This window comes from Desmodus rotundus, chromosome 12 (genome assembly GCF_022682495.2).
Source record: "Desmodus rotundus isolate HL8 chromosome 12, HLdesRot8A.1, whole genome shotgun sequence".
NCBI classification, from domain to species: domain Eukaryota; kingdom Metazoa; phylum Chordata; class Mammalia; order Chiroptera; family Phyllostomidae; genus Desmodus; species Desmodus rotundus.
Genome location: NC_071398.1, coordinates 92,941,345 through 92,961,966, shown reverse-complemented (window position 1 = coordinate 92,961,966; position 20,622 = coordinate 92,941,345). Strand labels below are relative to the sequence as shown.

The 20,622-nt window shown below is 41.2% G+C and overlaps 1 non-coding gene across 1 annotated transcript; it reads right to left on the bottom strand.

The window, feature by feature from the left end:
- Positions 1–2,380: 2,380 nt before the first annotated feature.
- On the bottom strand, positions 2,381–2,486 carry LOC112299111 (U6 spliceosomal RNA). The gene has a single exon (XR_002974212.2). It is a non-coding gene; the product is annotated as a U6 spliceosomal RNA (small nuclear RNA).
- Positions 2,487–20,622: the final 18,136 nt, after the last annotated feature.

Sequence of the window (20,622 nt, the reverse complement as noted above, 5' to 3'; positions counted from 1 at the left end):
CAGAGGCCCGGGGAGGGCTGCATTCTACCCAGCTTCTCAGACCGTTAGCAAACCACTATCATTTCAAGAAAGATTCTCTTACTGTCTTTTTACAAATCCAATGTTTCTTTAAAAAATAGATTAAAATTCACATAATTCCAAAGCCTAGATGTACAGAAGATTACACAATGAGAAGTCCCTCCTACACCTACAACTCCAACACTTGATTCCCCTCCTGGGAGACAGTGTTCCCTTCTTTAGTCATTCTTCCAGAGATATTTGATTATCATGTTTTTACTGTCATAATGTTTTCCCTGGAGACATGTAGTTGAGACTTTTTATCTTCCATTTGCACGCTTTCCTCTTTCCTGTCTCGTCTTAGAGGAGAGAAGGCTGGCCTCCCGCGAGGACTGTCTTTCACAGGCCAGTTTGCCATTGGTTGACATTGGGTGACATTGGTTTTCCCTTCCATGCAACTCCAGTTTTTTGCTCGAGCTAGGAATACGTCTGTATGTGACAGCTGGTGGGCCCAGTCACCTTCCAAACGATGATGGATGGGACCAGGAGGAGCGACCGTTCCCTAATATCACTGACTGAAAGGTTTTTGCAAGCTCAAAATTCTCAGAACTGACAGTTGCCTCCAACTGTTACCAGCTGTTAATTTGGCCGAGGTGGGGGATCTGCCCCCGCTTCGACAAATGATCTGGGACGCGGCTGGCTCACTATGCATCTTCCTTTGCAGCCTCTGTGACACTCAGCTCTGAATTTCATAGGCCTAAAAATAATATCCTAACCTGCATCTGTCACCAGGCTGCTGTGACAAGGCTTTGCAAGTGGCACGACAGTGGGGTGCCACCTTTCTGTGTTCTGAAACTCAGTTTTGTTTGTGCTTAGAGGTGTCAGGTTCTCAGGACCCAGCTACACAAATCAAACTCCTAAGAGACTTATGTCTAATCAGATTGGCGACTTCTCTGTATGCGATGGGAAATGTATTCTCCAGAACCAGACGGCTGCTACGTGTAGGCACCATGTCCCCTGCGGACATTTGTTTATCCAAAAATTTGATGAGAATGGAGTCACAAAAGACGTCATGTCCTAGCCCTGATACATACAGGATAAGGAGGACGATTCCTACTTCACAAGGGCGTCCTAGAAGGCAGTGTCTCGTATCTGGTTCACGTATTCATTCAGCAAACATTTATCAAGCCTGCCAGCAGATTTGCGAAAGCTATTAAAAAGGAAGTTTTCTGGCTCCTCTCAAGACTGTGGGGGGGGGCCTTCATAATACCTTTACACATTCATATGCTTTTGTAAAATTTGCAAAAATAGGTACTTTATTTTATAGGTGTTTTAAATGTTAAGACTTCATCTCTCTGCGTCACCTCGGCCTCACTTCCTCTTGAGTTGGGTGGCATTGGAGTTGTCACAGGCACTTTGGGAATCTGGCGAAGGAGACGCTGACTTAGGGATACCTCTTGTTTGGGATTAGTAGCTCGCAATCCCTTCTGTAAATAGTGAGGTCTGTTGCTGGCTTTCCTACATCAGAGCAGCTTTGGGCATGCTCCCACAGCCCGCTGAGCCTGCTCGCCCAGCGATGAGACGGGAGAGACCGATCGCATCACAAGTACGTGACCATTGGAAGAGAAGGAAGGGTTGAAATATTCAGTCAGAAGCACATTCATGGAAATGTCTTCGTCTTCACACACATGAAATCCCAAGTAGAACATTCAGTTATCTTTCATGCCTAATGAAAGTTTTTCCCATCAGGAATATAATGAATTATGCAGTGTACACGGTGATAAGCATGTCATACATTTTCCCCCCTTTCTTGATGGAAATAGGCCCAAATGGTACACACCAGAACCTGTATGTGTATGGCAGTATTTATAAACTATGAATACATCTGTACAGGAATTTGAACACTTGATGCATCCCAGTTAGCGATATTAAAGAAAAATTTGTTGATCAATCAAGCCGGAAGAATGAATTATCTTCCTATTCTCTCTCTATAAAATGATAAGGCAAAATTGTTTCTATAGAGATTATCCAAATTTTAAAATGCAGGAAAAATAGAATTACAGAAGTGTTTTAGGCAGTTAATTTAGAAAGATATCATTTTTTTAATCAAGATTTTGTGAGCGTGTGGTATCTGTCAGCTTTACAAATTGACCTCCTGAGATCATCCTGATTAAATGTGAGTTTTCTGAGCGCTTGACAAAGTCTTTACTACATATTGAAAAGAATGATATTGTAATATATATGTTATGTATAGACGTATATACATGTGTGTTGTATATGTAAATATATACATATATAGATACATATCAAGTACCTATTATAGATACGCTGATACATATCAAGTATTCAAACTTGAAGTTTAAAAAAAAATTTACTATTTATTTAAAATATGGAACGCTTCACGAATTTGCGTGTCATCCTTGTGCAGGGGCCATGCTAATCTCTGTACTATTCCACTTTTAGCTTGTGTGCTGCCAAAGCGAGAGCGCCAGCTTCATTCAAACAAATTACCCTGTGACGTTCTCTGCCCTCACCTTCGCCCTTACAGGTAAGGAGTGTGCTGCGTGATGTAAACAGCATTCTTTGGTTTCCTTTATAGTTTTACCACATATGCGTATTATCCCTAAACGCTCCCATTGGTTAGTTTTGCATATGTTTGATCTTCGTATAAATGGAGTCACACACTCGGTGTGACTTGCTCTTTTGCTAAACATTATGTTTCTAAGATCCATTCATATTTTTGCAATTCATTGATTTTCACCACCATACGCTATTTCATTATTTGATATACGTCACTATTTATTTATCCATTTGCTATCGGTAGATGTTAGGTTGTTTCCTGGTTTTGGCCTTTGAGAATCATGCTACACCGATCATTTTGTGTCTCCTGGTAACATGTGTTCCTCCAAGGTATTTAACTAGCAGTGGGATTGCTGGGTTACGGGCTTTGTACCTCTTCAATTTGATGAGATAATCCTAATAGTTTTCAAAAATTATTGTACCGATTTACATGCTTATCCGTTGCATCTGAGAGTTCCTTCCTATTGCTCCATATACTCGTCAGCACGTGATATTGCCAGATTATGATCTTCATTTGCATTTTCCTGATTACTAATGAGTTTGAGCATCCTTTCCTATGTTTTCCTGATTTTTCTGTTGAGCTGTGTGTTTCTTATTTGCTTTGAGGAATTATTTTATATCTAATTATAAATTATTTGCCAGTTATAGTTTACAAATATCTTCTCCAAGTTTGTGGTTTGTCTTTAATGACTATGTTTTATTTTAAGGCTGTTAAATATATTAATCCTTATCTTTTGGGATTATTTTTTTCAATCTTGTTCAAGAAATCATTCCTGACCCTGAGATCATAAAAATATTCTTCTGTATTGCTTTCTAAAAGTTGTATAGTTTTGCCTTATACCGTTATGCATTTAATCCACTTGAAATTGATTTAGGGGGAATGACATATGATAGAGATCCAAATTAATTGTTTATCTATGGACAAGCCATTGTCCCAGTACCACTTGTTGATCCTTGCCCTATGACCTGTGCTGACAGCACAGGCCTAGTTCAAGTCTGTACATCTCTGGGGTCTGTCATAGGTTCTTTATTCTATTTTATTGGTCATTTGGCTACTCCTGAACTAACACCACACTCTTAGTTACTATAGCTTATGTTAAGTCTCAGTATCTGGCAGGGGTGTCCAACCTGCCCCCCACAGGCCGCATGCAGCCTAGGATGGCTGTGAATGAGGCCCAACAAAAAATCATAAATTTACTTAAAACATGATGAGATTTTTTTGTGATTACATGTTGCAGTGTATTCGATGTGTGGCCCAAGTCAACTCTTCTTCTTCCAGTGTGGCCCAGAGATGCCAAAAGGCTGGACACCCGTGTCTCAGAAATGTGAGATGATTACTCTGCAGCCCACCTTCAGCCTTGCTCTTCTTCAAGCTATTCTTGGCGCCTATTTCACATGTGTGCTTTAAACTAGCTTATCAAGTTCCAAAAAAGAAAAACAAAACCCATGTTATAACTTTGATTAAAATTGCACTGAATGTATAGAACAATTTGGGTAGAACTTCTCTGCCTGTGAAATTGAGACCTCCAAAACAATATGGTCTATATTTCCATTTCAATAAACTTAAAAACAATTTTTTGATATGTCATGCACTTCTTCTGTTCCATTTATTCCTGTAAGAAATAACAATATAATGTGTCATTGCTATCGAACTCATTCAAACACAAACCCACAACAAAGAGCGGGGCTGGAAATAAGGGTGTTTTGTAGCTCGCATACCTAACTAAGCACCAAAGACATACTATGTCCAGTTTTGTTTTGTATTTTTCTGTTCAGGTTTTCAGTCTTTTCTTGCCTCCTTTTGGACTGACCGAATACATTTTTTCATTCCATTCACCTTTCCCCTAAGAGTTTGGAAATCATACACTCTATTCCCACTTTTTTCACAGCTATACAAGAAAGTTTGGCCTGAATATTTAACTTGTCAGAGCCTAACATTTATCCATACCTCCACTTTTCTCTCAAAACAAGAATCTCTGAACATTCTAGATGTCATCACTTTTTGACTTAAATGCTATTATTGTAGATGTGTTTTTATTCTGTATTGATTTTTACCTAATAAAGTATTGTTGTTTTATGCAGTTTAGATTTGTGTATGTTTACTCATATATTTACCACTTTTTTCCTCCTCATCTCTTCTTGCGTCTCAGAGTTTCCACTGTGGATTATGTTACTTCTACTTGAACTATATTCTTTTTTTGGTTTCAAAGTATATTCTTTCTTTCTTTCTTTTAGAATTTCCTTCAGTTAATTGGTAAACTCTCCCAATTCTTCAAAGACGCTTTTTTGCTGGCTATACAATTTCAGTTTGGTTATTTTCTCTCAACCCATTACAGGTAATATTTTACAACTTCCTGACGTCTGCTTTGACTGTTAAGTCATTCCTTTGAAGATAATGAGGGTTTTTTCCTCTCCATCTTCTAAGATCTGTTTCACTGTGCTCTCCTGCAGACACACTGTATGGGTAAGTATGATTTTTTAAATTTTATTTATCTTGCTTAGGATTCTTAAAAACTCACACCGAGATATGACCACAGACTGAAATTGGAAAGATAGTTGGGGATCAGATTACAAAAGGTTTTGAAAGTCATTACTATGGAGTAAGGATTTGATTTTGTGGAGCAGTGATCTTGAAGCTTTGTAGCTGTGAACATTACATAAGAACTTTGAAAAATATATGTTTCTTTGCACATCTTTAAATTGACATGTACAATTTTCATCATAAGGTTAAATATGTCTATCTTTTGCTAATAAGAAAGAGAATATGCTCAATATTTTAGAAATTAAAATAAGATGAGGATTAGCTAAAACTGAGATACATTTTATGCTATGCTTTGAATATGTTGTATTTGCTAGATATTTGGGTGTGATTATATACTCTTTGAAATGCATTTGTGTGTTTATTGAATAAAGCATAACAATTTAAAAATAAATCACATATTTTCATTCATCAGTTTTATCAAACGTATCTTACAATTTTTTTTATTTTAAAACACTACAGTTTCATTTAATAGAATAAGAATCTTACCTATGCTGCTTCAGATGTTCCGAATTTAGGCCGTCCCAACATAAAATCAACACTGTTCTCACTTCAAGCTTCACTCTTAACAGACATCTGTGTAGGGCACAAAAAGGCAGGAAGACCTGGGGGGCTTTGATTAACCATTAAGGAGGCTTCCCTGAAACCAGTTGTCACTCCAGGTGGTGCAATCAGTAACACATCCCACAGTGTCACCGTGGGTGTAGCGTCCGTGTGTCAGCTTATCTATCTTTGCCTCTCCCCAGCCCCCAGTCTTTCCTATGTGCCAACAGACATGGATGTCCCACACTTAGGTTTTGGAAATGTGTTCGTGCAGACATAGAAAGTTTTGCCACCGACAAGTATTTGCTTCAAAGGGAGAGGAAGTGAGGACCTTCTTCTTGGGGCAAAAATAATTGGCTGTGAAGAGGTCCATTCGTAACCCTACTGTTTCGTTTGGGGGTGGATGACCTCGTGGGCAGCTCCTTCTGTTCTTTACTTGCAGCATTAAACAGAAAACGGGCACAAGGCAAGACAAAGGGTTTTTCCATAAGAATATGTAATGCTTACATTATTGCAATATTATGAAGTTAGAGTTACTATTAATTATTCCTACTTTTTACCCAAAAAGAGAGAAATATGGGCAAAATGTCATGGTAACTTTAGATCTACAGGAAGGAATTTTGCCAGGAGGACCCTAGTACAAGGTTTAATACATATTTTATGGTTAATGTTAACCATCATCAGTTGTAGGTTTATACTTAATATACTACCCATCAAGTATTAGAGAAGATACAGAATAGTGATAAGAGCATAACTCAGGGATTAGCCCTGGCTGGTGTGGCTCAGTGGACTGAGCGTGGGCCTGCAAACCAAAGGGTCGCCAGTTCAATTCTCAGTCAGGGCAAATGCCTGGATTGCAGGCCAGGTCCCCAGTGGGGGTTGTTCAAGAGACAACTACACATTGATGTCTCTCTCCCTCCCTTCCTGTCTCTAAAAATAAATAAAATCCTTAAAAAAAATTAGACTTCCTGGGTTCATATCCACTTGCTACCCCTAATTAGCTCTGGGAACTTAGGTAATTTTCCAGACCTCTTTATACCTCGGTCTGCTCATCAGAAGTAGAGGATCAAAATAGTATTCACTTGAGACAATCATTTTGGGGATGAAACGAGTGCCCCAGGGTCTGTTCCTGAAGTGATCTCTTTCTCATAGGGAGGTTGTAGGTTCGAAGCCTTGTAGGTGAACAGTATTTAGCGCAGGGCCTGCCTTGTCAGGCGACGTCAACACGGGTGTTTAATTCAGCAAGGGAGGACATACTTCTGCCTTGACAGTACAAAATGAAATGCTTATTTTACTTCCACACACCATATCACAGCTGGGAATGTGGGCATTAACATACTGCACTGAAAGGGAAACAGGCACAGCATTAACTTTGGAGAGAAAATTCCCTGGACATCCTCGCATCTCATTCATGAATCACCGAGTGAATGTAGTGGAAAAGGAGAGTAAATGTATATAAAGACTTAAACGATTTTCTCATGTTTAAGTAGAGCATGTCTTGATTTTAGTTCTCTCTTCAACTCTATTATGGAAATGTAGCACTAACATAATTTCTCCATTTTATATTATATTAGTTCTCTGCTTTAGCTCTAATTTGTTGAGAGTAAACATGTTATGGCAAGACACTAAATCACTTAAATCTAATGCTTTTTTTTTATCATGTAATCATGATCAGGTTACATGTTCTAGCTTCTAAATGGCATTAAACCGGGTTTATATAGCATTAAAGCATCCAGATAAAAAAATAAAGGGGGCCACACAACTGTCCATATGTTTCATTAAATACCAAAATAATTGTTTAGAAGCATTTATAGGATTGTCTGAAATTTCCACTTTCTATTTAGACATTTATCATAATCTTACAGACATACAGTAAGTCAAAATTCACTAAAGCTAGCTCTGTATTTTTGATCATCCAGTGTAAACTATTTCCATCTTTTTGATTTCCCTAATTTTCAAGCTAGAGATAACATAACAGTGGGCGGGTATGGTTTTTGATTGCCCAGAGCCACCCTGTGTTTGGAGAACTGTCCCTTTGTACTGTACTAGAGAGCGTGGTGGGGCTGTCAATCACAGTAACTCTGCCAGCCGCTCTCTGCCTATCACGGTGACAATAACGTAGGCCTACTAATCAAAGTAACCCAGCTCCCCAGGTCAGGTGGTTGGTCAGGGGTGGATGCACAACCCAAGATGAACCAAAGTCCTTCCCTGGGACTTGCCAGCCAGCCATAGAGTGGAAACCTTTTTTTTGTTTCTAGACTATGGGGCTGGAAGGAGGTACATCTGGACCTCTATCTTCTCATCTGGAGAAGTAGATGAGGTCTGCACTCCAACAGAAGGGGATCTGGGAGATGGAAAGAGGGGACCTGACTGTATCTCTTGGTCTCCTAGATTTAATTCAGGCATTAAATTGTGTCCTCACACCCCCACACATGTGGGTGTTCTTTCTTTTTATTGAATGTATTGGGGTGACATTGGTTAATAAAATTATACAGGGTTAGGTTTCAGGTGTACAATTGTATAGCACATCATCTGTACACTGTACTGTGTGTTCACCACCCCAAGTCAGTCTCCTTCCATCACCATTCATCCCCCTTGTGCCCTCTTCTACTTCCCTTGACCCCCCTTTCCCTCTGGCAATCACCATCCTATTGTCAGTGTACATGAATTGTTGTTGTTTCTGCTTAATCCCTTCACCTTTTCACCCAGCTCCACAGCCCTGACAGCTGTCGGTCGGTTCTCTGTGGGTCTGTTTCTATTTTGTGTGTTAGTTTATTTTGTCCATTTGATTCCATATGTGAGTGAACTCATATGGTACTTATCTTTCTCTGACTGGCTTATTTCACTGAGCATAATGCTCTCCAGGTCCATCCATGCTGTTGCGAAGGATAAGATTCCCTTCTTTTTTACAACATAGTAGTACTCCATTATGTAAATGTAGCACAGTTTGTTTATCCATTCATCTACTGATGGGCACTTGGGCTGCTTCAAAATCTTGGCTGTTGTGAATAATGCTGCTATGAACATTGGGGTGCGTATTTTCTTTCGAATTAGTGTTTCAGGATTCTTAGGATATATTCTTAGAAGTGGAATCGCTGGGTCATAAAGCAGTTCTATTTTTAATTTTTTAAGATATCTCCAAACTGCTTTCCACAGTGGCTGCACCAATCTGCATTCCCACCAACAGTGCATGAGGGTTCCCTTTTCTCCACAACCTCACCAACACTTGTTATTCATTGTCTTTTTGATAATAGCCATTCTGACAGGTGTGAGGTGATATCTCACTGTGGCTTTAATTTGCATCTCTCTGATGATCAGTGATTTGAGCATCTTTTCACACACCTATTGGCCATCTGTCTGTCCTCTTCAGAGAAGTGTCCATTCAGGTCCTTTGTCCATTTTTAAATTGGATTGTTTGGATTTTTGGTGTTGAGTTTTATAAGTTGTTTATGAATTTGGGATATTAACCCCTTATCAAGTGCATCACTGGCAAATATGTTCTCCCATTCAGTGGGCTGTCTTTTCATGTTGTTGATGGTCTCCTTTGCCATGAGTGTATATGTTAAAGATCATGTGAGTTGGGTCTGTGGCACTTGCAGCTGAAGGAGTCCTGATAAGTGCAGACACCTAATGTATTCCCAGATGTAACCGTGAAAGTGAATATATTACAATGAAGTACATTAAAAAAACGTGGTCCAGGTGTTGCTTGGACCCAGGCAGTGTAACAAAGCAGTCGGGAGTCTAGGCTCTGGAGTCACGGAGTGTGCTTGTCTGCAGACTAAACGTGACTCGGGGCTAAGAAGGGCTGTCCCTCTAAGGGGACATGTGCTCCCCGGTCGTCACAGAGAGGGCCTCAGTCACCATGGCCCAGGGCTGATGGCCATATATCATCCCATGGACACTATTGTCTTTCTTAGACGTGCATCCTGAGCAATGTCAGCCATGTCTTGTCTCTCTGTCCCCATCAGCACTAGAAAGAGAAAGGGAGAATGGGAGACCCACAAAAAACAGGAGCGAGCCTTTTCCGCTGTGGATGGGAAGAAATTCTTCCAGGCTGTGCTTTTGAGGAAAGAATGCAATCCAAGCCACCATTGTGAGTCCACAATTTTATTCATTTTCATCACCCCCTGGGGCATTTGCCACCCTGGCTTGGCGACTGCCCGTACTATTCTCCCACAGTGCTTGAACAGTTTCACTTGTCTGTTATGCGGCCTGAAAGGTGGAGGTTTGTTTGGGTTAAGAAATATTCCATACCAAGGACACACAAATGCCCTGGGAGGGTCAGCAGGAGAGCGCAGGCTTCAATGTCAGCTGGCCTGGATTCAAGGGCCAACTCTATTACTGACAGTAGCACAGTGACCTTGGGCAAGTTACTTAACCTCTCTGGGCCTCAGTTTCCTCATTGGTGGAATGCAGATGATAATAGCAGCTCCCTCCCAGGATCACTGAGGACCTAGAGACTTGATTCATGCTTGGAAGAGAGAGTCAGGCCCACAGGAAAGCATTATATAAGTGTCAGCTCTTATTATGCTTAGGTGTTCACACATCATTGCAATCAGATTTTCTTCTCCCTAATCTGGCTGAGAACTGCTTTGCTGAGGGAGCAGAAGTTTAATGGGAGGACAGGTGGGAATTCGAGGACCAGAGGAGTTGCAGATCAAGGTTGCGGGTGGGAATAGAGAGGCTAAAGTTAAGGACTGTGCAGAGGGAAGGAAGCCTGGATGAGATGCTACAGTTGGAGTCTTCGGGCCTCTAGAACAAAGGATATGAGAAGATGGAGGAGAGGGAAAAGAAAGCGAGAGGGGTGCCAAAGTAAACAGCACACATTTCAAAGCCTCGTCGAGTGTTGACTTGCATCCAGAAAAGGAAGAAATTCTTTTGCTCCCTCTTACTCTTGGACTGGTATCATAACTTAACTACATAATGAATGAAAGAGCATGCTGTGGACAAACCTGAGGTCCCAACCATCATTTACACTGTTGCAACAGGAAATATTTTCTGAGTTCAAATAACAGGCTTCAGTGATCTTTTGGAACAGGATCCATTTGTACGTTGGGGCCTGCCTGTTTCCTGGGGTGGGTGGCGGGGGTGGGATGCAGCTGGGCAGGTCAGATAGGGAGCCAGTGTTTCACAATAGAAGAAACTGGAGCTCACAGGGCTTGACTTATCCGACCAGTCACACATTGGGAACTAGAGCCCATGTCTCCAGGGCTCTACATTTCTAGCAGAGGCCAGATGACCACCTGCCCTTCTTTTTTAAGGAGATGGAAGAGGGGAAGAAAATGGGGAGAGCCACGGGTCTTCTCCAAGTCCAAGATTCTGTTAGTCTACGCTGCCTAGTTTTACAAACCATTGTTTACCAAGAGGCATGCCTTTAATAAGTGTTTTTAGATTAATCCAGGTGTTCGGAAAGCTACCATAATATTTTCTGTCTAGGAGGCACTGAATAGAGTGGTTAAGACCATGCACCTGGGGCAAGACGGCCTCAGATCAAGTCCTACTGCTGCCACGTCCTAGTGTGTGACCTTGAACTAGCTGCTCATGTGTAGTACCTACCCCACAGGGCTGTCGTGAGGGTGAGACGAGTCGATGCATATGGAGAGCTTAGAAAGCACCTGGTAGATATTAGCAGATACTGTGTGCAGAATACTATGGGAATGGTGTGCTGAGATCGAAGTTATCCCCCGCTTTCAAGGAACTTCGAAACTAGCTGGGAGAGAAAGCATCTGCGTATGATATATCTTAAGGAAATAGGCACAATATAAACACATCTCCTTTCATAAAGGTATGCACTGTTGTATCACTAATAAAAATTAAGTAGATAAGAACTAGGGAAAGAAAAGAGAATGTGAGCCATGACCCAAATTTTGAAAGACTTGCTGGTTTCCCACTACAAACAGGCTAATAATGCAAGGTGTCTGGAAAAGTGACTTGCCCGTTACTGATATCATTCATCTTGATTCATTATATATTTAATGAAAACCTTCTCTGTGCAAGAAACTTTGTTTTTTTTTCTAAGATAGTGGTCATGAAGGACCACAGCATTGAAGGAGCTCTTAACCTCTAGGAGCGGGAGGTCTGCTCTACAAAGTCATGTACTAACAAAACACATGGCAGAAAGCACCACAAAAAAGGCTTCACCAGGTGGCAATACAGTGGTTTCCAGAAATTCTATTAATTGCATTTTATAAAATGGGTTAGTCCTTGGTGCACAGAGGAGCCCAGGCGCCTAATTAACACGAGAGAGATCTTTTTCCTTTTGGAAAGGCCTCCAGGGGTGCAACAGGTATCGGAACTAATCCTCCTTGGGCTTTGCGGGATGAGGGATTTAGTCAAGCTTGTCCAGAGCTGAGGACACCCCACTAAATGGACAAGGGATGGATCAGAATGAGTTTTAGTGCATCTGCTAGCTAGACAGCGGGGCTGGTTGTGTGTACCGCCTCTGACTCTCCTCTCTCCACCCTGCCCCACTCCATGACTCCTGCTGGGTAGATTCGTTTTGGGGATAAATCACAGATCAGGAGAGTGATCGGTAGAGTCAGAGAGATCGACATTTTCCACTCTGAGACTGTCTCTGTTTTAACTACCCTTTTGCATCTGGACAATTACTTTTCTAGACTCTTCTTCTGTGTATTTCTCTATTATAACACATTCCTCTCTCATCTGAGCAAAGTTTTTAGTGCGTTACACTTGCCAAGTGCATAGCTCATCTCACGTGGGCTGCATTCTGAAGGTTTCGTCCTGATGACGCTGAGGGAGGAAGGTGAGTCTCTGATCCCTGTTCTAAATCTCACTGCGGGACAGGTTATGTCGGGAAGTCGTCTGTTGAGAACAAATGCCAACGTAATAGTTGAATTATTTCTTTACCTGAAGATTTCCTCTTCTTCCTGACTTTTTGTCCCCATCTCCTGTCCTCAGTCTTGAATACTAATTTTAGATTTGACCTCTGTCTGCCTGACTATATAACAAATGTTATATGGTTAATGAAATAGGCATCTCAGTGCGTGGTGTCTCCAGTTCCCAAACTTTCCAGAGTTGTGCTGCGCAAATCATCTGGCTTTTTTTCCCTTTTTTTTTTTTCTGCCTTTTCCCTCTACCAGCAGTTAATTTCACTTTCTTCTGCTTAATCTTTTTAAAATTTATTTTAACAATTTTTAAAAATTTGTTAGCCTCTCCTTTTTTACTCTTTCTGTCCTTTATTGTAATTTTAGGAGAGTTTTGGAAGGTAGCAGATAGAAACTCATATATTCAATTCACCAAGTGTAGAAGGTGGTCAAAAAGTTTGTTTTTGATCTATCAGAAGCCCTGCGTCTCTTGTGGTTATATTTCAAGAGTAATAATGATGTTAGGAAAGAAAAATACTGAAAACAAGTCTGTGCAAGTATTAAAAGATAACTCAGCCCCAAAGTCCATTAGTTTCAACGTGTAGGAGGGTCATGTTTATAGTTCAGTATATATCAGCAAATTTAACACGATCTTTTGAAAAGTGGCTAACAGAGGCTGTTTTTATTTGTGAAGTCACGTCTTTTAACTGGGGCCACAATTGGAAACTCACTTAAACTTTCTCAAGCCGAATACTCTTAAATAATAACTACTATGTTAAAAAAAATATTATGGCTTTCCAGATAAATATAATTGCCAGTATCTAACAGTGAGTTTCAAATCCGCGGATACAGGATTAAGTCATAATTAAGAAAGTCTCTCTTGCTGAGCGAAGTCTCAATTAAATACAGTAAAAAATTACATGCAGTGTATTGGTTGATCTCACAGAAGTACTTCAAAATGCTTAGGTTACTGACTTCCAGAAGGAATGAGAATATTTCTTTCTGTAATGGGAAACCACAGATAGAATTGCATCTGTGCAGGGACGTGGACCGAGTGTGAGTGCAGGACGCTTTCCCCTCTGTAATGCGATAACCAGCCTCATCGCTGCACTACTGTGACAGGCACGATCTCCTGCAATACACTTTTTAGTACACTGAACAAAAGGAGGAATTGGGAGGAATTGCACCTAATGCCATTTTTTCCCATTTCTTTTTCCCATTATTCTAAAATTATTTAGATTTTTGAAAGCTCTTTTACCCTGGAACTCTTGAGGAAGCTTCTCTAATCAAACTGAATTTAGAAAATAATATTTTAAATTTATTTAAATTATGGTTGACATGTAGTATTTTATATTAGTCTCAGGTTCATAACACAGTAGAAGGTACTATTTTTAAATTAAACATGTATTGGGTATCCCATGTCAAGTTGTTCATTGTTAGCATAAAGTACATTATATTCAGCAAGTATTTTCCAAGCTCCATTGATGTACATGACATTGAGCTGTTAATGACGAGAATGTAAGAGAAGCACAGTTTAATAAGGAGGCCACACACAACAGTGGAGACTGCGGGTCAGACTGCCGGGCTTTGATTCCTAGCTTTGCTGTTGCCAGGCAGCATGACCTGGGCAAGTCATGGGACGTCTCTAAGCTTCACCTTCAAGATGTGGTAAAAATATCTTTCAAGGTTGTGGAGAGAGAAAGATGAGGTTACACAGGCTTGGCATTTAGTGTGTTACCTGTCTATTGTAAATGCTCAATGAACATGAATTGGGAGGGAGAGGGATTGATTGTAGTGTGTGTGTGAGAGAGAGAGAGAGAGATTATACTATACTTTCCAGGAGCTTACAATCTATTGGGTGATACAGAAAACACAGCCTGGTGAAACTGTAAGTCATTATATAATAAATTGTCAAAGAGAGAGAGAGAAAGAGAGGTACCAATAACTCAGCAGGGGTTTGGAGGAGGGAGGTGTTAGAGAGAGAGGGACATGCTGATCGGAGCGTCCTCATGGAAGGAGCAGAGGCAGGTCTTAATCAGACCCTGAAGAAATTTTGGGACAGACCAACGAAAGGAACAGGGAAGGGTGTGCTGAAATGGAATGATAGGAGTGGGTCCAAACGGGGAGCTTATGCAAAGTAATTTATTGTTTATTGAAAAAATAAAGCATGGCCTGGCCCGGCTAGTGGGTGGACTGCTGATGAGATGCATTAGTGGGTAGACTGAGGTTACGGAGGTCCCTGGATGCCGCCTTGGTAAATGACAAGGAACAAGTCGGGATTTTTGAACTTGGAAGTGAGTAGGGGTTGGGAGGATATGTGGCACAATGAAAACAGGGTAGAAATAGGTGTGTTTTTTAAAAAGTGTGTGGAGAACAGAGATCAGTTAGGAGTACCTTTCTACATACAGTTTGGGTTACTATAGTTACCCTCCAAGATTGCAAAACTGTGATAAGGATCAGGACTAAATGGATAAATGGTAAAGGAGAGAAAATGAAAGAGTTCACAGAGATTCTAAAGCTTGGGGGAGGAAGAAGTGGTGGGAATAGCGACGTCGGCAGGGGTGACAGTTAAGGAATGAGAGGTTTTCAGGTTAAAAAGAAAGCAATACCGTTTTTGTGGTCCTTGCTTTCGTGAATGCTATACACGCTTCTAGTGAAGAAAACAATTACAACAGCAACAGCAAACAATGGAAGTCTACCCAGTAGAAAAATGAAACTTTCCTTCTCTTGCCCTGGCCAGCTAGCTCAGTTGGTTGGAGCATCCTCCCGATACACCAAGGTTGCAGGTTCGATCCTTGGCCAGGACACATACAAGAGACAGCCAGTGAAGTCATAAAGAAGTGGAACAGCAAAGCGATATTCCTCTCTCTCTCCCCCACCCTCTCTCTCTGTCTAAAATAAATAAATAAAAACTAAAAAAAAAAGAAAAAGTACCCTTCTCTTGGAGTAATTGCTGTGACAGTTTGCACAGCTTTTCCAGGCAGGTCTCTAAGTGCTTGCCAACTTAAAAGAAAAAGAAATGGAACACTGGCGTGCATAGTTCTCCTCAACTCATTTTTTTCCTTATAGAGCTATTTTTCATTGTAAGGAAATACTATAATTGTATTTACCCACTCGCATACTGATAGACATTAAGTGTTCCAACCTTTGCTAGTACAAGCATCGTTAATGAGCAGTCCTCTACATCTCTTTGGGTGTTGTCACACTGTTTTTGCAGGAGAAGTGCGTGTGTGTGCAGTTGCTGGGTCAAAGTGTATATATCCATTTCAGTTTTTCCGTGCCTTTGGCAAGTTGCCCACCAAAGAGGTACAGCCATTCACACTCCCACCATCGGTGTATGACTCTGTTGCCCACATCGTGGCTGACCCTGGCTATTAGAAATCTTATTAATTGGACAATCCATTATGCAAAAGATGTCTTGTTTTATTTTGTCTTTCTTTGATAATCGGTAAGGATGGACATAATTTCATAGGTTTTATTAGTCGTTTTAATTTTTCCTCCTGAGGTTATTTCAGTTTTGAACTTGGAAAGGTTTAACAGGCGCTGGGGTGTCCTCATATGGATGTCATGGAGGCCATCACACACGTGGTACAGAAGTCTAGGTGGGAATTCCAGCAGAGCAGCGACAGTTGAAAACAGAAGGCTGTGCAAGTTCCCCATACGATCACAAAAGAAGAGGTTACGAGGCCCTCAGGAAACTCAGAGTTGGGAAGGAGAAAAAGGAAAGTGGGAGAAGCCCAGCAGTCGTAGGGATGGAGGTAGAGACAAGACTGTGCTCTGTCGTGCTGACTGGTCACGGGATTTCGGGTAAATCTTGAATCTCCGAGCCTCAGTTTCCTCATTCGTAAAATGAAAGGTTGGGAAAGATGACTCTTAAATGATAAAATTCAATGTCTCTATAATTTTAACCCGAGACATGAGACAATTTCATGGGAGTAGTCAACACTGTTAGGAAGCATGTGGGCTTTGGCAGTAGGGCGGTCGTTCGAAGTAATTATGGTGTTACAGTCTATGGATCACTTCTGCTGCGGCTGCTTGGAAATTCTAACACTTAAAAAACGCTTCTATAATTTCAAATGTATAGAAAAGTTACCAAATACCCTTTACCCAGAGTACCCTATTGCTAATATTTTACTTACTTGTTTTACTTTTCTCTTTTCTCTTCCCCCCACTCTGTCTATATATAGGTACATACACACAGTATTCTATCTCAGCCACACACACCCTATCCTTTACTCTGACTACTGCAGTATTTAGGTACATAACCACAGCACAGTTGCCAATTTCAGGAGTTTTAACTTTGATGCAATACCTTTTCTATCTGTTTTCCAATAGTGTGCTTTATAGAATCCGCCCCCCCCCCACCTCCACCACAGTAAAGGACCCAGTTTAGTCTCTCACGTTGCCTTTAGTTGTCTTGGCTCTTTAGCTGGAATAATATCACAGCCTTTGTCTTTCAAAGAAAACAACAGCAAAAAACTCCTAATGTGGGGTTTATCTGATATTTCATCATTAGATTCCTCACTAGGTTTTCTCATTTCCTCATTAGATGTTGTATTCTCTGGGAATCACATCTTGAGGCAAACAGTGTCCATCTGTTCCTCTGTTGTGATGTTAATTTTGATCACCTGGTCAAGGTTTTATCCAGTTTCTCCTGTGTATAAATACAGTTTTTCCTTCCTTGCAACCAGTCGGAAGTCTACGGGAAGAAGTCAGATGGCACAAATATCCTGTTCCTCATCAAAACTTCTCCCTACATGGAGCACCCATTGGTGGTTCTTGCCTTACCCAGCCTTTGCCACAATGGTTTGCAAACGATGATTATCCAACTCCAGCACAACCTCCCTATTCACCTGTTGGCATTCAGCAAGCCGCCATAAGCAAGAGTACTCTATTTGTCTTATCTATCACATTTATTACTGGTATGGATTTATGAATTCTGGTGGTTTTTTTTAATTCTAACCTCATTTTGCATGTAGGATATGTAAGGAAACTACTTTGATGAGCGTTATTGAAAAAGATCCTGACCTTTCATTAAGCATGAAAAGCAACACCTAAAATTTTTATAAGTAGGATGCAAAGAGAATTTGCTTACCTAGGAAACTCAATGATTCAAAATAGAGGAAAGTAGGCGAATGGCCCTTATACAAAGTAAATGCCACACATCTCAGAGTAGTTTCGGCATTTCCTGAGGTTCTTTACTCTTATTTTATACATACATACATAGATATAGTTTAAAACTTGGGCTACTCGGCTCCCCAGGCTAGCGTGCTAAGACAGTTCAAAGGGAGGTGTGTGTGCAGGCAGGCAGTGCTGCGACCGGCGCAGCATCACCAAGGGCTGGCAGGAAGGTCGGTGACGGGTACCATCAGCCTCAGTTAGACTCAGCGAATGTAGGGTGAAGGCAGGAGGTACTTGCAAGCTCCTGCGGACATCTTGGTATCACGGCTTTTGTTTTTAAGACACTTCCGAGGTATTAGTGGATTTTGGGTGTGCTACTTTGCCTACGTCTTAAATCAGAACATAAAACTGAGATATGTTCTCAAAATGCCTCGCCAGTATACGCATACGTATTTGAAAAAAGAAAGGTTAGAGAAATAATAGAGGCATGTGTTATTACTGACATTTTGTCAGTTGTAATGGAATGAATTAGGTGTTGCTGAATGATGCTCTTCCTTACCGCGCCAGCTTGAGATTGTTTCCACGGCTGGGAGGGGATGATGCGCTGTGCTTTGCAGTGGTGGTCTCTTGATTTCGAAACTGCTTGTTCCCTACTGAAGGTAGTTCCTTGGCTTACCCCCTTGGAAGTGATTTTGATGGATAGTAATAAAAATGCTACATAATGGTGATTCCTCAGAAATGACTTTTCAGCATATTGAATTCTCATTGATTCTATTTTATATAATGGCATTTCTATTTTATACATTAGTACTTTTTGTTTTACTAAGACTGCATATTTTTTGTCTTTTGGCAAAAGCAAATGAAATACACAAAGCAACTTATAGAATTTACTTGTAATAAAAGATGCTGAGGAAAAATTGCTGCTGGTCCTCTTCAATTATAAAAAGCTACTGTTTTATTTGCATATCCATGAATGGGAAGGGACATTGACTTTCTAAAGTAATTCCCAAACTATGATAAAAAAAGACACTCAGAATGAGCTTTTTCCTGTATTTTTAATACAAAATTATTAATTTTACCAAGTTCATAAATTTGAACTTAACACAGTGCTAAAGGTTAGTAAAAGTATTATTTTACAGGTTATCAACGTGAGAAACAGACTTTGAGTAATTATTCCAAACTCAGAAATCCAGTATGTCTAAGAATTCAGTGTATCCATGGCCCAGCTTCCCGAGTAACATGGCTTTTTCTCTTCGGAGTCCAAATGAAACTTCACTGCCTTTACAATAAACTGAAAATTATTGGCAGAGGTAGGAACACAAGCTCATTTGCTTTTAGGAAACCCCAATTCAAGTTCAAAGTAATTGTAAGACATTTATACAAAATGGAATTCCCTTTTGTTCCTCAGTTTTCCTATTGTTTAAGAGCAGCAATAATGAGATATACTCAAGAAATAGCCCATTATAATTATATATAAATATATGTATAATTGTATTGTTGTCGGCACATACCCAACCACCTTTTCCTTAACCTCTTACTAACACTTAAGGGGGGGGGGGGAAAGCCCTAATCATTTACACAACTTGATAACTAGAAGAGTTTTTCCTCCGAGTGCTAATTCTCTTTGCTCGTTGTTTCTTCAGGACTTGAATCATTAACATTTATGGGAAAATGTCTGTATACATAACACATTTCCCTCCTTTTTTTTTTTTTTTTTACCAACTGTCTCTTTTCCTTTTTTTGTTTTTTCAGACTATTCTCATTTGAAAGATGTTTGTTTTCTTTTCCTTCTCTTTGTTCCTCTACTTCTCCCAGTGATTTCATCATGCTTCTTTTAAAGACTTTCTTTAAAAATAAAATGGAATAAAAATGAAAAACTTTTGCCTATCCATGTTTTTTCCTTTTTTTTTTTTTAGCTTATCTTGGGTGGGTGGAGGCTTTAAAGAAACAACCCTCTTTAAGAGAAGGGGGTTGACAGACATTCCAGCTGCCCCAACTAAAGGGCTAGGACACAAGGCGGTCAAAAGAGGACGTAATAGCACTCTGCAATATACGAGATTAATCAGTTCTGTTTAATGGTTATTAAAGAGGAAAGAAACCAAGTGGGAACAATTTGGGTCCTTTCATGTTTTGGACCCAACGCCAGCACACGGCATTCCTTCCACATGCGACTGCACAGGTCATCAAATCATCACCCATTTACAAACGGTCTAATGACAGCGTACACTTAAAACCATCCATTTACAGTCGCTCGGCACCAAACGGTGCTAATTTTAAGTAGGCCACCCCATATAGTGCGCCCTCCGAAACAACACCCTTCCACCATTTATACCAAATCTACTCCTTTTTCATTCGCAGGAAATATTTAGTATTTCAGAATCTCGTTCGTGCATTGAAGTGAAAATACTGTTCACCCGCAACTCATCTATCGGAGACCCAGGTGTTGCCAGATTTCTGTCATTTGTTCATGAAGCCCAGGGCGGTAGCCTGCAGGACACTTACAAAGGCCTTCTAACACTTTGCGCCGAATCTCGAATCTCGATGTGTGAGAGTCCTGATCACCATAATTTATGATCCTACGGCAGTGGGGTGGCTCTTCACTCTCGGAGCCCCCTCACTGGGCCGCAGCGACTTCTAAAAGCACCGCTTGCGCGAGCACGACATTGGATGTGGGGGCCAAGGGTTTCCAGACTTTGTTCTCCGGCCTTGAAGATGAGGTGCAGGAGCTCTAGCCGACAGGCGGCACCGTGGATTGCACTGCGGAGGGCCGGTGCGGGAGGGGGGCCCCACCTGCCTGCCTTCCGATCCCCTCCCCGCCTCCAAGTTTGGCGGGTAGCGGCTCCTCCCACCAGTGGGCGCGGGCCGGGGGGCTGCGGCGCGCGCCTAGGCCAAGGGCGCCGGGCGGCCGTTGGGCGCAGCGGGGCGGGGGCGCGGCTGGCGGGGGCGCGCGCGGGGAAGACCCCGCGGGCCGCGGCTCACGGGGCCGGCGCGAGCGTGCTCCGTTGGCGTGCGAGCGCG